The 17,598-nt window shown below is 42.9% G+C and overlaps 1 protein-coding gene, 1 long non-coding RNA gene and 1 pseudogene across 6 annotated transcripts in view; 1 reads left to right on the top strand and 2 right to left on the bottom strand.

Annotated features, from left to right (window-relative positions):
* Immp2l (inner mitochondrial membrane peptidase subunit 2) overlaps positions 1-17,598 on the top strand; it is an 815,636-nt gene that overhangs the window by 25,274 nt on the left and 772,764 nt on the right. The gene's annotated exons all lie outside the window — the stretch shown is intronic.
* LOC121452335 lies at positions 1,063-7,657 on the bottom strand. Its single transcript, XR_005974841.1, has 2 exons — positions 7,580-7,657; positions 1,063-1,656 (listed from the first exon to the last, which is right to left on the bottom strand). It is a non-coding gene; the product is annotated as an uncharacterized LOC121452335 (long non-coding RNA).
* Positions 11,773-15,898, bottom strand: LOC121452162 (annotated as a pseudogene).

Here is a 17,598-nt window from a genome sequence, read left to right as displayed (position 1 = left end):
GTAAAATAACTATTTTAAAATTAATAAGTTACTCAGCTAGTAAAGGTCTTTGGATGATTTTTTTTCCTCAGAACAAAGCTACATTAGGTTCTGAACAACTTCATTATTCAAAGCTGATGGATATTAATTTAAATGTATTCAAATTTATATATGGCTCATATATTTTTATCTAGCTCATATATTCACCAAAACCTATCAAATTATTACTGGATTTTCTTTCTAAGCCATTTATTGTAATAGCCATTATAATACTAGTATCATTTGATGTTGATGAGACAATAAAAATGAGTTTCTTACAAAATGGGGGAAATTAGAGAATTATTCTTAGGGCTATTAGGCTGTTAAGATGAAAATAACCTTTCTGGTGGCTAGTATGAAATAAGTTAATAAATAAGTTTTATTTATTATTTGCGCTACATTTTTGATTAATGAAATTGCATTTGTCTTTGTTACTGAAAGTAGGAGTGTAATAGAAGGCTTGCCAAGTGTGTTTCTTGCTCCCATGATATCTAATCAGATCCTTGATGTGTGTTTTTATTAAATCATTATGGGTACCAAGAAAAGATTAGATCAATAAAATGGAGCAGTATCATCATTAGAGGTGTAGGTCACTTTCGAGTGTGCTGACCTTGCAGCAGCAGCCATCAGAAGTGATGGGGATGCTGGGACACAGAAGGTAGGCGACCTGGTCCCCAGGGAGGGCTTTTCTTCCCTGAGAGGCCAACATCTGCACATGACATTCATTGCCTGCTTCTTGGGCTGGTGCAACTCATCCAGGTCTTCTTAGTTCTAGTTCCATGCTGGCTGTGGGAAGAGGGAAAAGGGGCGACCTAGGAGTAGCCAGGCATCTTCTTTAGAAGTGACACATGCAAGCCTTGTCATTATCAGGCAGGTCGGTGGCTTGCCAGATGATGGAATCTGCTGGTTCACTTCCTTATTCTTCTGGCTGTCATAGGAAGGAATGTCTGCCATTTACTGCAAATCATACCAAGCTGACTTTTTATCGATACTGTAAATGGGTAGTGATAAAAACCTCATCTACAATTAAATAAACACCCAAGATACATTTATAATTTTATTCTAGTGCTCGAACATGCTCAGGAAAACTCTAAGAACGTCAGGCTGTAGACAAAGCCATGAGTCTTGGGGGCACGCGGGAGTGGACATCCCTGTAGAATGACAGCCGACAGGGCTGGGTGTCAGACACAGGTGTGGGTAGAGAGCCAGAGGAGCAGGAGGAGGAAGAGGGCTCTGCCAGCCAGGAGCCTCCTGAGATTTCCCAGAAGAGAGGAATATTAGGTTGGTGCCTTCTCGGCTCAGCAGATCTCATAATTATGTGTGTTCAGCTCCAAGGGTTTCCGATCCACCTAACTGTTACATTGCAGAGCTCAGCCTGGATTGCAGGTGTTTCCTTGGCTCCCATTCCTCAGCACTGTGTCGTGCACAGGGTGGGGGGGATTCCATCTCCGCCGTTACTTCAGTGTGCCCCAGCATGCCGATCCCCTCCCCGTGATTTTTTGAAGGTTAAATGATGAACCACTCCTAGTTTCACTTGCCTGTTCCCTTGGTGTTTCTTGATTGCCAAGTAACTGAAACTTCCCATGAGACGTGAGTTTGGTGGACCTTTTCCCGTCTTTAGTGCAATGGGCTATTTATCTGCAATATATAAAACAGCTGCAGTTGGCATTTACAGTGGGGCTGTTCTGTTGCTCAATTAGATCATCCTGGCATTGTATATTATGACTCATTAACTTGAAGATTTGTATATAAACAATGCCATTAAGTATAGTAAAGATAGGTACATTTAGAAATAGCTGCATGAGACCAGAAATATATTCCTCGGAACCTAAGTTCTTTTCCCTCTGCTGGTATATTTCTGCATTCTAATGGTATTTCTCATTTTGTCTCAAATACAGACCCATAAACCTGACAGAGATGAATTTAGTGTAATGAGAAAATATGGAAGACATTAGGACTTGAATTACTCTGCAAACATTCATCCACCGCTGATCCTTTTACAGCAGGGGCTCTAACTCCCCCTTCCCTTCCCATTCTTATGTACTGAATTTCTCACAAAGAAAATCTTTCTTAGAATCCCATCCTTTAAAGATAAGCAGAGTAGCTATGTTGAAGGCATCAGAGGGCTCCTAGCTACCTTTCTGTGCCTGTTCACTTCAGGCCATGCACATGCGCATCAGGGACTCTTTGAGTCCCTCAGAGTTGGGGTTAGAAATTGTCACCTTTTCTTCCAGGATGTGGTAGTGCATCCCCTAACTCCAGCATTTAGGAGGCCACAGCAGGAGGATCTTTGTGACTCTGAGACCAGCTTAGGTTACATAGTGAGTTTAAGGCTAACCTGGGGTACATAGTGGAACCCCTTCTAAAAGTAAAACCAACCAAGAAATGAAAACTCAAAGCAGTGCCTGGAGAGATGCCTCAGGTTAGATAAAAGAGCTTCTGGCTCTAATGGAGAAGCTGAGTCCTGGTCCCAGACCTGTGAGAGGGACTCAACTCCCTGCAACTCCTGTTCCTCTTCTGGCCTCTGTGGGCACCCCGATAGTTGCATATCTTCACAAAGGCGGACTAATGGAAACATGCACATACGAACTTAAAAATAAAACTATTAAAAAAATCAAAGTATAAGAAAACATTTGCAAAAAACTTTAAAGGAAAACCCAAGTAAGCTATGTCACATGATCTTATCAAAGCCCAAACAAAATGAAAACCCCAAATGCAAAACGAAAACCCCATCATTTTAAAGAATTAAGCTAAGTGCCTTCTTGGACAACCCCTTTTTCCATGATTTATATATAACATCTATCCCACTCAAAATATGATTTTTGATAGCTTATATGGACAAGAAATTATGAGGTCAGCTTAATAAAGTAATTAAAAACTAGTAATAAATTATAGGAAGCATTCCGCCTCTTGGTCAAAGAGATGTCAGACATCGGCCATTCAAGGACAGGGTGCTGAAGTGTCGCATGAATGAGTCTTTGCTCTCACAGACTGTGTAGCTGATGGAAGATAAAGATGAGAAATTAGGATGGGAATGATACCATGCTAGAGGAGTTGCAGGATTCTGCAGGAGCACGGGGGGGTGGGGCATCTAACTCAGGCTCACAGGATCAGCCCCGAGTGCTGGGTCCACTGTCATCTCTGCTGACTTGCGGGATGCAGAATACCAAGATGAAGAAAAGCAGGAGAAGTGGTTAAGCGAGAAGATGGAGTGTTGGGTGTATGACGAGACCCTGAAAGAGCAGATGAGATGAGGCCAGGTCTGCTCAGGCGTTAACCTGAGCAGTTGGCCTTCTCTGTCCCATGGGAACAGAGAGTTGGGATGGCAATCAGGAGGTAGTTTGCATGTATCAGGAGGCCACTGGCGCTCCTTAGCTTGTTGACAGCTGTTTGGATGTTCAGACGTTCTGTGAGTGTCAGAGGACCACGGAAGAGTCCAGAATGGGTGGAGTTTGTTTTTCTCTGGCATCTGACTGCCAGTCTCCTTTCTTACTTTGCCCTTTACTTTATTTTCATGTCTCTCTTACCCCATCACAAGGCTAGAACATTTCAGAGGCCCAGTGCGTAACCCTGAGTATTGGTTAGAGGCCCTGATATGCCTTCGTTCTCCCAGCATGGTGTGATGTCTGGGATCTATCAGGTGCTCCACAGATGTTTATCCACGTGAAAGGATTGCCTGCTGAAGAACGAGAGGCAGGTTGGATCATTTTCTAATATTTTCCCCGACTTTTCCAGTATGACAGGGTGCATATTCACACACTCTTCAAATTTGTGGGCTTTCTATTTTTTCCCTGGGCTTCAGTTTATTCCAGTTGGGTATGGAGATGTGAACAATTAAAAACTAACGCAGCCCAACTGTTACACTGTAGAAATTGGTGTAGAAGCATGATTTATGAATTTAAAGGTCTTTTTTGAAAGTACGACGAGAACTTCATGTGAGCACAATCACAAGTGTGAAATTTCTTTAACATTTTCAGTATTATCCTTGGTCATATTTTTCAATAATTTCTGACAGTTTTATACATGTATATAATATGAATTTTGGTTAATTTCACCCCTCACTACCCTCTATCATCCCTTCCCTCTCCCTCTGAAAGCCTTTCTCCCCAACATGGCTTAGAATACATTTTGACCACAGATGACTTAAATTAAACTAGTTTTATCTAGTTTACCACTTGGAACTGCGCACACTGTCTTTAATAGTGATGAGACCAGAAAACAAGGTGATCCCATCTCAGTTGTCTGTGCTGATTCCCTGTGGTAGAGGTTTTATACCAGGCTTCACTGTGTGTGCCTGGTGTGAGCGCCTTCACGCAGGGGCCTGTGCTTCTTTCGGGTGCTTCCGTCTTTGCTCAGCACACTCATGCTGTTGGCTGCGGGATATGATATTCAAGGCTCATATTATTCCTTCATGCCCCTGTGCGGCATTCAGCGGCTGCTGAGGATTGGTAGTAAAGCCTTGGGCTGTGTCTGAGACACACCCACTACTTCCCCATGCTCTTTTTATTCACTGTGAGCACTCTGGCTCCCAACTAATGCTTTTCTCACTTTGTTCACATGGCAACATATGTCAATCAGGGGTCCTGAACCTTAGAACCCTTACCCCAACCTCTGCTATGATAAGAACCCCACCACAACTAAGCTTAGACTCTGATCTTGTCCTGCTATGCTGGGCACACTGAAGGTCCAAGCTCGAGGTTGAATAAAGACTCTTTGCTTTTGCATATGAATTTGGATTCCTTGGTGTTTTTTGGGGGACTCTGTGACCTGGCATATAGTCTTACTTCTTCGCAGGACAGGCTTGCATAAAAGCAAGAATGGTGTGTAAAAGGGCTTGCATAAAAACAGGAACGCCTGTAAGAAGCCATTCTTTTCTTGACTAGAATCAGAACGACAAAACAACAGGGTATTTGCTTTTTTTTTTTTATGCTAGAAGAAGGCAGCTAAGTCTAATCCACTATTAAGAGGAGGGTTTGTAGCATGAATTGTAATTGGTCTTAATAATAAAAATCCAGAGTCAGACATGAGGAGATGAAAGCTGAGAGATCAGAGGAGCAGAACAGTCAGCCACTAGGGAGTTCTTACGTTCACCAATGCTCAGACTGTAGGGGCAATCCTGTCTCTTCGAATCCTCAGACTGAATGCTCTCTGCGAAACCTCAGACTGCATCTTCAAACTGAATCCTCAGACTGACTGCCTCGACTACAACCTCAAACCGACTGCTGCCTCAGACTGCACTAAGCTCCTGACTCCTCCCACCTGTTCCTCTGTCTGCCCAGCCATATCACTCTTGTCTCCACCTCCCTAGAGGTGGGGTTAAAGGCATGTGATCCAAGTGCTGGAATCACCTTTGTGGGAGCTCTGTTTCTCTTTTAGACAGATTCAATCTTGTGTAGCCCAAGGTGGCCTTGAACTACCAGAGATCCATCTTCCTCTGTCTCCCCAGTCCTGGGATTATTAAAGGTGTGTGTGCCTAGCCTCTAGTGGCTTAGCTCTGCACTCTGATCTTTAGGCAAGCTTTATTTATTAAAATACAAAGAAAATATTTCCACAATGGGTATTAGGTTTCATTTTTTGAATAACTTACCTTTTAAAGAACTCACAGATATTAAAAAACCACCACAACTTTTCTCTGTTCTCTCTCTCTCTCTCTCTCTCTCTAATGGACACACACTGTATTAATCACAAGTTTTATAATAGTGACTTTAAAAACTTACTTTATGTGTAAGAGTGTTTTTGACTGCATGTGCATGGAGACCAGAAGTAGGCATCCGATCCCCTGGCACTGGAGTTACGATGTTTATGAGCCACCATGTGGATCCTGGAAATCGAACCTTGGTTCTCTGAAAGAACAGCCCATGCTCTTAAGAGCTGAGACTCTCTCCAGCCCCTAAAGTCCGGTCCCCTCATGTTTAAAGAGTCTCACATCACAGTAGTAGAATGCCTCGTTCTGCTGTACTCTACTGCTTAGAAAGCCGTTTTATCTCAGTGATCAAGTATATGGAAAATAATGTTGATAATCTGGTGATATGCTGTCTCCATCTCATATTTTTTGGCATTACATAGTTGGGATCATTGTGTTTCATCATGGATGTTCGTTAAAGCGTTCTTAAAAACTGTTTTACACTGCTTTGTGCTTCCACAAGTAATTCTGAGTGTTTTGATAAATACATAGATACAGTAACTTAAGGGCATCGTATGTTTAAAATTTTACAGGTTTTGAAGTTTCTCAGGTATCTTGAGCAGTATCCTCTACTGTATGAGCAAGTATGTGACAATGAGAAGGCGTTCATGTGGAGGGCAGCCTCTCTAGCGTCCCAGCCCCATATGCTCCCGTCCCCATCAGAGGCTCAGCGTTCATGTGGAGGGCAGCCTCTCTAGCGTCCCAGCCCCATATGCTCCCGTCCCCATCAGAGGCTCAGCGTTCATGTGGAGGGCAGCCTCTCTAGCGTCCCAGCCCCATATGCTCCCATTCCCATCAGAGGCTCGTTATAATCCTTGGCCTTTCTCTGCAGCAGACACTGGAGTCTGGGTAGTGCTGTGTTCCATCTGCGTTGGTCTTCAGGCTTCACAACGTGAGCTCCTTTTTCCTGTGGCCTGTTGACTGTATTTGTTTACCTATTCATTTATTTAAGTTCTATTTCCACCTTGACCTTTGTTGTCCTTACAGAACTACTGCCCGCGTTTGCAGGTGTGGGCACCATGCAATCGTGCTGTAAGTCCACAGTCCCTCAGCCATCCCAGTCATATAACAAAGGAGGCTTTTTATTTTCATTATTATTATTATTATGTTGCTTCTGCCGTAAACTGCATAAATCTTTTCCTTTGGCTTGCATGTTATCCAGCACTGAGCCTGGCCACTGCTGCGTGAGCTCCCCGCAGACCTGCAGCTGCCGTGGACGGGCCCTGGGCACCTTTCCAAATCTTCCAACTATGCTTTGGACAGGTTTTATTTTTGACAGACTAATCAGAACCTTAATGTCCTTCCCTGCTGTAGGAGTTTGTGTTTCTAATTTTTATATTTCTCGTTTTATGAGAAGTTCTATCAGTCCCTGGGCTGGCATAACTTTGCTGATTCCCTGACAGTTTTTTAGTCTGTCTTTTTTGAGAAACACTTCCCTCTCCTCTGTGTCTGTGGTCTGTGATTGGAGAAACCTTACTCCACTCAAAGCCCTGACCAAACCCTCATCTCAATTCTTCTAAGAATTCGAATTGATACTTTATATTCACTCGAGGCAATTTTAATCTAATGAGGCGTATAGTAATTTTGAAGCATTAAGAGCAGAGCTCAGTATAGGATTATCATGAGGACCTGGAAGCGTGTTCTGTGTGTGCGGCATCCATGTGTTCACTTGTGTATGCATACGTGTGTGTGTGTTGTTGGACGTGTGCAGGCCCACGGTTGACAGTGGATGTCTTACTCAGTTTCTCTTCAGCTCACCCAGGGTCTTGATGAACCCACAGCTCATGGGGTAACAGTTTGCCCCAGAGACCCAGGAACAGTCTCTGTTCCCTGCCCATTGAGATCACAGGAAGGCCGCCGAGCTCACTGGACTCTTACCTGGGTTCTGGGGATCTCAGCTCAGCAGTTGCTGTTCGCGTGACAAGGTTTTCCTTGCTGTCTCCCAGCCCTGGAAGCATGATCTTAAAAAACAACAAAACACACACACAAAAGAAAGGTTGCGCTCACTGTTGACCCCTAATAGCCCTTTGGACTATTACAAAATAATATCCTACGTTGGCTATTGACTGATAACCAGGAGGCCTGAGTAAGAAAGCGTGCCAGGTGTGGGCTCACACGCAACAGGCGGAGTCCGTGGGGAGCAAAAGCTCATTTCGTCATTTCAGAGCTGTCGTTCACGGATGTCTCCTGTTTCTCCGGGTGTCTTCCCACTGCTCTTCTGCCTCATCTCGTTTATTGGGGGTCTTGCCTTTCTAGGTTCTGCCTGTTACCTTATTTTCTTCTCTTACTCTTGTTCCTTTAATTTTAAATGTTACATTTATCTACTTATTTATTTGTGTGTGGAGGGCCATGTAACACAGTTCTGTAGGGAGTGTATTCTCTCCTTCCCTGTGTGGGCTCTGGGGGGTTGAACTTGGGTCTTGAGGACCGTCTGCTGAGCCATCCTGCTAGCCTTTGTGTGTTTTCTTTCCTCCTTTTTTTCACATTGGAATGAGGGAGTTTTCCCATTATAAACTTTATTTTATTTTTATAAAGTCCATTTTACAGATGACCCAAATGATAAATAATACAATATTTTCATATTTTTATAAGTATTCCTTACAGCCTTTAGAAATATTATTATAATATTATGTAATACTCTCTACTAATTAAAAATATAGCTTTGTAAGTAAGTATGTTTATGATGAAATTAGTTCAGAATCCTCCAGTTGCTTTGTTTTGGCTCTGGGTAAATACCTGGCTGAGGTCACCTGCTGTGTTTAAGTTGCCGCACTGTTGGGTTAAAATCCACGTTGCCTTTCGCTTCTCTTATGCCAGTGGTCATGCCTTCTGCATTAAATTAGGAAGGCATAGCACAGTGTTGAAATTCAAATCTGTGGGTTATTGAAACTTAAAGTTTACAAGCTTCTCTTTGCTAATGGTTATCATTTAATTGGATTTTTTCATTCTCTAAAAAGCAACTCACAGCCCTGCTAATTTTAAGATAAATTATTTTTTTTTCAGAATTTATAGTATCTCAGCTGCTGAAATTGGAGATGGCTTTTATTGTATATATGTCAAATGGTGTTTATAGGGAATAACAGGATAAGACTGGTGTGAGCCAGTTCTCAGGAGACCCAGTGAAGTGCTGTGGATTTTGTTTTATATGGTTTCCAAAGGCTTGCCCTCTCCTGTTCTCACTACCTCATATGCAGTTCTTCTCTGAAAAATAGTGTTCTTGTTCAAAACATTTACTACATGTAAGTTTTACCGTGATCACTCTGGCTTCTGTGTTTATGCGTTTAGATGTGTGTGTGTGTGCTGTTGTGTGTGCATGTGTGTGGGGGGCCAGAGGTGGACTTGGGGCGTCTTCCTTGATTGTATTCCACCTTATTTTCTGAGACAAGGTGTTCATTGAGCCTGCAGTTCAGTGTTTCAGTTAGGCTGGCTGGCCTGCTACCTGGAAGGGATCTGCCAGTTTCTGCTGACCCAGTCCTGGGGTCAGAGATGCTGGCTGCTCTGTGTGGCTCTCATGGGCTTTCTTAAGCGAACACCTGCAGTCTAACTCGCTTCTCACTTTTTTTTTTTTTTTTTTTTTTTTTTGGTCAGCTCGCCATATTATGCTTTTTGTTTGATTTCTTTTTTTTTTTTTTTTGAGACAGGGTTTTTCTGTACAGCCTGACTGTCCTGGAACTCACTCTGTAGACCAGGCTGGCCTTGAACTCACTGAGATCTGCTTGCCTCTGCAGATCTGCCTGGGATTAAAGGTGTGCACCATCACCACCTGGTATGCATTATGCTTTTTTACTTGGCGTGGTTCAGGCCCTTATTTTCCGTTCTTTATGACAGTGTTCTGATTTATTTTTGTCTCATCTGCCATAGGCATGCATTTTTATCCATCTACCTATTCAAGCATCTATCTATCTATCTATCTATCTCCTATTGTTTTTGAGACAGGATCTTCCATTTTAATGCCCATACTCTCTTGAACGTGTCACGTAGCTTAGTCTAGCCTTGACTTCATTCACGGTGATTCTGCTTTAGTCTCCCAGGTGCTGGGTTTGGAGGTGTGCACCCTTATTCTCGGTATGTGATTTTTAAAATATTCTCAGAACACAGCAACACTAAACACATCTTTGGCACTCCCTGGTTCTCATTAGCTGGCCAATAATAATTGTCCTTCATCTGCCCTATTTTGGAATAGGGGAAGATTCTAAAGAGAACCAGACTTTCACTATATTTGCCTCTGTGGCTTTAACTGTCAATTTGATACAACCTACATCACTAGAAAAGGAAGCCGCAACTGAGGAAGCTGTAACTGAAGGACTGGCCAGATCAGATTGGCCTGCGTCCATGTCTGCGGTTCACTGCCTTGATTGCTAACTGCTGTAAGAAGGCCGGAACTACTGTGTGAAGGGCGCCATTCCTGGGCAGGTGCTCATGGCCTGTGTAAGAACCTAGCTAAGCGGGAGTCTAGGAGTGAGTTAGCAGCATCCCCCGTGGTTACTGCTTCAAGCTCCTGCTTGAGTTCCTGCCCTGACTCTCTCAATGATGGACTGTCAATCATGAGCTGGAATAAGCCTTTTCTACCCTCAGCCGCCTGGCTCAGAATGTCTTAGCGCAGCAACGGAATGAAGCTAGAATGTTGTTCACTAGGTATTATATCAATTAAAAGATCTACTTTATGTTTTTTTTATTTTATTTATTTATCATGTATACAATATTCTGTCTGTGTGTATGCCTGCAGGCCGGAAGAGGGCACCAGACCTCCTTACAGATAGTTGTGAGCCACCATGTGGTTGCTGGGAATTGAACTCAGGACCTTCTTAAGAGCAGGCAATGCTCTTAACCACTGAGCCATCTCTCCAGCCCCCTTTATGTTTTTTTTTAATGTGTGTTTTCACTTAAAAATGCATACAAATACTTATTCCCCTGACTGCTTTGAGACAGGGTCTCTCTGTGTAGTGCTGGCTGTCCCAGAACTTGCTACGTAAACCAGACTGGCCTCAAACTCACAGAGATCCTCTGCCTCTGTAGTGATGGGATTACAGGTTTACACCACCGTGCCTGACATGCATGTTTTTAATCTCCTCAAATTCCATGGATTTTCATCAGTAAAGACATCGGGATCAGTGAGATGGTCTGTCCGAGGTCAAATGATCTGCTTTCATTTCTGTTTCTTGTTTTATTGAGGGAGAGAAGCTGGGCCTCATGCTCGCTAGGCAAGTGTTCTCATCATGACCTGTTACACATGAGCCACTGCCTGATCACCAGCTTCCCTGCCCTGCCCTCTGCTGATGTTTCCATAGAGGCCTCTAGACCCACGCAGGAGGGGGCCCGCACTTTCACCAGCGCTGGGGACAGTGTGGCAAAGTAGAAGCCGCCCTTAGCCTAAGCTGGGAAGCCTTTATGCTTTTCTGCATTCTGGTTGCCTCCTGGCAGTGTTTCCTCTCTTTACCAGGTATTTTAAAGTATGGCTTTGCAAACAGTTTGCTTTCAAACAGTCCTGACTCAAACTGAGCATGTCACTGTCTTAGTATCTAGATACATGTCAGCTTAACAGTAAAGACTTCAAATTTTCTGTATGAAAGATGCAATGCTAAGTCAAGATGAAGGACCATGTAGTCAGCTCCCCCAGGACTGCTTTCACGAGTCTCCTTGCCAGGATGCAGCTTCTTTTACAGCTAACTTTCTTCTTCTTCTTTTTAATTTCTGGCTGTTTTTCTTTTTCTTTTTTTTTTCATGATTTTTTTTCATAGCAAAATGTGTGATTTATTTTTGGAAAAATAATTAAACTAATAAAGTTTTTCCAATAAAGGGGAGAATTAACAATAAGAGACCATACATACCATGTGGTTAACTGTAGATGACCACATACTGCAGAACATGGGTGTGTTCAACACATACTCAAGAATATGAGTAGCATTTGCAATATTGCAATCTAAGCCACCTGCTGATGTAAACCCATAAATGATGAAATAAAGACCTAGAAACCAGAATCCCTTAGAAGCCGAGTTCCTTCCTCAACAGTGTTTATACAGAGACAGACAGAGCTGCAATAATCACAGGGCATGGCTAGGCTCCACTGAGCTTCAGCGTGTATGGCTGTCTGCTGCTGCATGAGGGAAGAGACTTCCTCCAAACACCTGAGTACCGCGGAGACTGTGTCGGGTCACTTTACAGCAGCCAAGGACATCAACATAGAATCCTAAATGCTGGCAACGTTCATCTGTTTCAAAAAGCGTGTTGTTTGCATATGGTCCAAAAAATGCCAAACCAGACGATGAAGTCAGCCCAATAGCCTCCAGCCCGGAGAGCATAGCAAATGTCCTTAGGGCCGTGAATGAACTTCCTGAAGATCATCTCTCTTTCAAGTTCTACCCATCCACTCCAAAAGGTCACGTCATTTTCCGTTTTCTGTGTCACAGTCAGAATCATGAGTTTGTTATTAGCCACTTCCGAAAAAACGTGACTCAAAATCTCTTTGCAGCCGTTGCAGACATGTTTGGATCACACACTCAACTCTGGCATTTTCAAAGGAAGTTTCTGCAGTGTTAATTTTTTGTTCACAGGTGCATCGGTACTCGGACACTCATTCCCATACTGTGCCATTACAAATTCTGGTCTTTCCGTTGAAGGAGGTGCTGCTAAAACACCAGGCAAAGTTTTATGGGTCAAGCTTTTCTTCTGTGAAGCAGCACCACTGAGGCGCTTGATCAAAGCTTAGCAAATAGAGGAGCAACTGATAGTGTGGGCGCTTATGTGGCTGGGGTCAGCATCACCAGGAAGCCTTCACTGACAGGTGCTGTATACGAGCTGTAAATACAACTCCATCTGAATCTGAAAGCTTTTTAGAAATTATTCTCAGTTTAAGTACCTCAGCAATGAGCCAGGTGTGCTTACTTCTTAAGCAATGATTTTCTCAGGAGCGAAGCTTCGCACTTCCATCCCTGGCGTAATCACTAGTGGAAGGAGGGAGCTGAAAAACAGTTTTCCGTACGGTGTGGGGTGATTTTAGTGCCGTATTGTTACTGTTTAAAGGATGTATTTTGAGAGGAAGCTGGTACTAGGTACTCATTAATTTTGTAGTTTTCAGCATTTAAACTATGAACAAAAATCTAGAGATGGTATTGGACTGACTCTCTGGCAATTGCATAGATAAGGCAATGAATGGTAAATTTTACCCGACTGTCAACGCCATAGAGCTTTAAAAACTTTGATTTGGTATGCGTGGGAATGGGTGAAGTCCTGAGCAAACGTGTCGTTGATGTGAGCATGGCCATGCCAATAACCCCAGTGCCCGTGTTCCCTGGTTTCTGCTGTTGGTGTGTCTTCATCACAGTGTGTTGCTCTCTGAATCCCGGCTTTTCTAAATGTGTGTCTGTGATTCCTTCATTCTCTGTGCCCAGTTAGGTCAATCCCTAAGCAGTGCAGGCCGTGACAAGTGGCACCGGCACAGGGAACTTGACTGTACCCATTGGTCAGTGAAGGAACGCTCCCATGAGAAGTGTGATCAAGTGAACATGAGGGGAGCATATTCTGTGCATCAAGTGTGAACCATGGGACAGGAGAATCTAGAGCTAGTAGTATATGTTGGTGTTAAGCTCAGAGAGTTGTTCGGACGTGGTGGACTGCAACCTTAAGCAGCAGGACCCTTCAACACATACATACATGCAGGAAAAATGTTTTTAACATAAAATTGGATCTTAAAAAAATAAAACAAAAATGCCAAAATTTTTCTCCTGTTAAATGATCTGAGTGAGCATAGTGGGTCATTGGTGTGTCAATGGTGAGATAGTCTGTTGAAAAGTAGATTAAAAACCGAGAGGTGGTGGCACACGCCTTTAATCCCAGCACTTGGGAGGCAGAGGCAGGTGGATCTTTGTGAGTTCAAGGCCAGCCTAGTCTACAAGAGCTAGTTCCAGGACAGGCTTCAAAGTTACAGAGAGACCCTGTCTCAAAAAGAAAAGAAAAGAGAAGAAATGTATATTAAATATATTGTGAGTGTGTATAAGGGAGTTAGCAAATTTATTTGAATTATAGATGAAGTACACCACAGAAGAGAAATTAATATTATTAAGGGGTCACATTAAAGTTGGGTCTGAATGAATGAAACGTGTCGAATGGACTTCTGGTTTCATCGATGCAATAGTGAGGCTGCTGGTAAGAAACATTCGGCATCCTGGGTCAGACACCTTTCTTGGGTACCAGATGTAGGGACTCATACATAATTTTACTTAATATTACAGTTGGTGGATAAGTTGGAATGAACACATGTCTTTTAAATTGCTTATTTTCTAAAGACAGTCTGCAGTTACATTTATTTCAGTTTGATATAACAGATTGCAGGTTGGGGTGAATGTTAGGATTATGAAATATATATTGAAAACGGCAAAAACTTTGCTGGTCTTCATTTTTAACCATACACACATATATATCTATCACTCTCAGTTACAGTTATTATACAAGAATCAGTCCAGGTCAGGTAGTTTCCCCTGTGTGGTATAATTAAGGTTATTAAAGTTAGTTTATTATTAAGATATCCATATACCAGCTAGGTGGAAAAGAGCCTTGAGTATATGATAGAAAACACTTTATTTATTTATACCTAACAGTTCATTTTTGTTCATGGAGCAGGGTTGGACTATCTAACCCTGTCTAGACGAACTCACCTTGAACTCACTTGTTGTCTTTTGTTTTAATGAAAGATCACAGACTCAGCTGCTTCTTCCTTTGGTGTGTGTGTTTGTATAAATGTGCGTGTGTGTGAGGACCACTGATTTGGAAGCAGTGTCTCTTCATGTTGCGTGTGGCGAGTGTTTGAGAACCATCGCCCTAGGTGGGTAACTCTGGAGAATGTTCTGCTGCCGTCTGAAAAACAACAGGCTCTCAATCCACAGGTCTCTCTAGCAATCTCAGATGGAGGGAACGGTTCCTTCAAGATAAAATGAAGTAGTTTCTTGGACTGAACATATGCTCCATAAGTACATCAGCTTTTGTCTTATACGCAGCAAAGTTCTTTCTTCACAAGCTCCTCTTTCTTGACTTACATGTCGTGGTTGAATGATGTGGCCCAGGGATTAGGGAGAAGGCTCATGGAAGACACATACGCTCCTCCATAGGACCTGCCTTCAGCTCCCCGCACCCACATCAGGTGGATCCCAACTGCAGCTTCTGGGATTTTGGTGCCCCTGGTCTCATGGGCACTTGCCTGTGTGTGCACACCCTCCTCTCTCACATATACAACTAAGTCAATAATTAAGTTAAGGCTTAAAGTTTTTCTTTAAAATTATATAGTTTGCCAAAGAAAGTCTTAAGAAATAAGTATATGGAAAGAATTTGATTGTTACTTTTCTGGTTTTTAAATGCTCTTTATTAATATATACTAATTAATTTGCAATTTTGGGCTTCATCGTACATTTTCATGCATATATATAAAACATTCACCCATTACCTTTTCTCCCCTCCAGTTCCAGTTCCTGTTCTTAATGCTTATTCCCCTTCGGCCTCCTTCCCTTCTTTTTCATCATCACCTATTTCTCAGGTCTTATTTCCTTCTCGTGTTAGTGACGTTCAACATCAAGGGCAGAAAGATTTGTTCTGCTCTCAGTTTCAGGGTGCATTGGGATGGGTGGAACAGCTCTTGTCATGGGGCACAGGCAGCAGAGTGGAGAGAAGGGACAGACATGAGACTGAACCTTCATCAACTACAACCTTCTCCACACAGCCCTGTTGACTGGGGCCAGCATCTAAAACATGGTCTTGCGGGTCCAGTGTCCACACAGACCAGAGCGCGTCTAGGGCCCTCACTGCAGGGCCAGTTTCCATACAGACCAGAATACTTCTAGCTTCCTTACCTAGTTTTTGCTTCTTATCATTTTTATGGTGTGTGTGTGTGTGTGGCTTTTGGGAACTTAAAAGGAAAAGTCAAAATGAAGTCTCGGCCTGTGCCATCCTGGCAGACACTTGGTCTAATTGCTTTTCTCACCTCTTCTGGACCTACTCTCAGGAGGACGAGAAATCTTAGTTTCCTGGGAAGCAAGCTGATTTGTAGGCTTAGGGTCGAAGGAGCCTCACGATTATATTAAAAAGAAAAATGTCAGGAGTTCCCTGTCACTCTCCCATCCTCCTCCTTTACCTACGTCTTCTGGCCGTGCGCTGTGCCTGGATCCTGTGTAAATGCAGCAGGGTGTTCCTGGTGTGCACGACTACTTCCATTTGTCCTAGCAGGATGGCGTCTCATTAGGTTTCATTGTATAAGGCAGTGAGGAGGAGTCTCCTGAACCCTAGTAAACCTGTTCATCACGTGGTTATAGGGCAGGGGAAGGATGTTTGTGGTTTGAATTCTCAGGCAGTGATTTCTATCCCTATCTATCATAGACTTCCTTGTTGTATCAAGACTCATTTTCTAGCACTGTTTTTAAGATGATAGGAAGTGGTATTTTTCCTGGGTGAAAATAGTGTCAGACAGTTAAGCTGCTAGTGTGGGGCTTAGGCCTTTTTATTTTGTTATTTGGCAGTCTTAATAGTTTTAATTTATAGCTTGAAATGGCTGTTTTTTTCCTTTTTTAATTGATTTTATTGAGCTATACATTTTCTCTGCCTCTCCCTTCCTCTCCCCTCCCCTTCAACCCTCTCCCATGGTTCCAATTTACTCAGGAAATCTTGTCTTTTTCTACTTCCCATGTAGATTAAATCTGTGTATGTTCCTCTTAGGGTCCTCATTGTTGTCTAGGTTCTCTGGGATTGTGATCTGTAGGCTGGTTTTCTTTGATTTATGTTTAAAATCCACTTATGAGGGAGTACATATGATAATTGTCTTTCTGGGTTTGGGTTACATCACTCATTATGATGTTTTCTAGCCCCATCCATTTGCCTGCAAATTTCAAGATGTCATTATCTTTTTCTGCTATGTATTACTCCATTGTGTAAATGTACCATATTTTCTTTATCCATTCTTCAGTTGAGGGGCATTTAGGTTGTTTCCGGGTTCTGGCTTTGACAAACAATGCTTGTGGTATGAATGAGCATCCTTTGCATATATACCAAAAGTGGTATTACTGGGTCTTGAGGAAGGTTGTTTCCTGATTTTCTGAGAAATTGCTATATTGATATCCAAAGGGGCTGTACCAGCTTGCATTCCCACCAGCAATGCAGAAGTGTTCCCTTTACCCCACAACCTCTCCAGCATAAGTTGTCATCAGTGTTTGTGATTTTGGCTATTCTTACAGGTATAAGATGGAGTCTCAGAGTTGTTTTGATTTGCATTTCTCTGATGACTAAGGATGTTGAACATTTCCTTAAGTGTCTTTCAGCCTAAATGGCTATTTTTGTTTCTACTCCTAACCAATTTTTGCACAACCAAATCTTGCTTCTTTAGGTCGTGAGCAGAGCCAATAATCACACAGGTTAAGCAAAGAGATAGGATTATTTTTCCCCAGTAACCGGTGAAGAGCAGGCTCTGGGGGTCAGGTTCTCAGATCAATTTCCCACCTCCTCTTAGTCCTAGCAGGTGAAAGAAATGGACACTATGTTTATAACTTCTCTAGGAGGGCGCCACTCCATGAATTCTGTTTCCCCTTTCCACCTGACCTTGTTCGCAGTTCCCAGGATGTTGTGATGTTGTGAAAATTGTAAATTGTGCCCTGGAAATGTCTCATAATTGCAGCATGACAGTATGAGGTGAAGGGACAACTAGCGAGGAAGAGAGTAAGTAGCAGAGCCCATTAGAGCCAGCTTGGCTTTGGTGGGTCTCACATCATTTTCCACATAGAGTCCCCACCGTGACGTGATGTGAACCAGTTTTCCTTAGTGCATGGACTCCCTTGGGGATGTGCTTGGGTGAGGGTGTACTATGGAGGGATGGAGAACAGAAACAGTGCCTGGTAGAGTGGAGTGTTCCACCATGACAGTGTTGC

The sequence above is a fragment of the Microtus oregoni genome, unplaced genomic scaffold (genome assembly GCF_018167655.1).
Source record: "Microtus oregoni isolate MIOR12 unplaced genomic scaffold, Mior012 000009F_ref0000495, whole genome shotgun sequence".
In the NCBI taxonomy this organism is placed as follows: domain Eukaryota; kingdom Metazoa; phylum Chordata; class Mammalia; order Rodentia; family Cricetidae; genus Microtus; species Microtus oregoni.
This window is presented reverse-complemented; position numbering and strand designations above follow the sequence as displayed.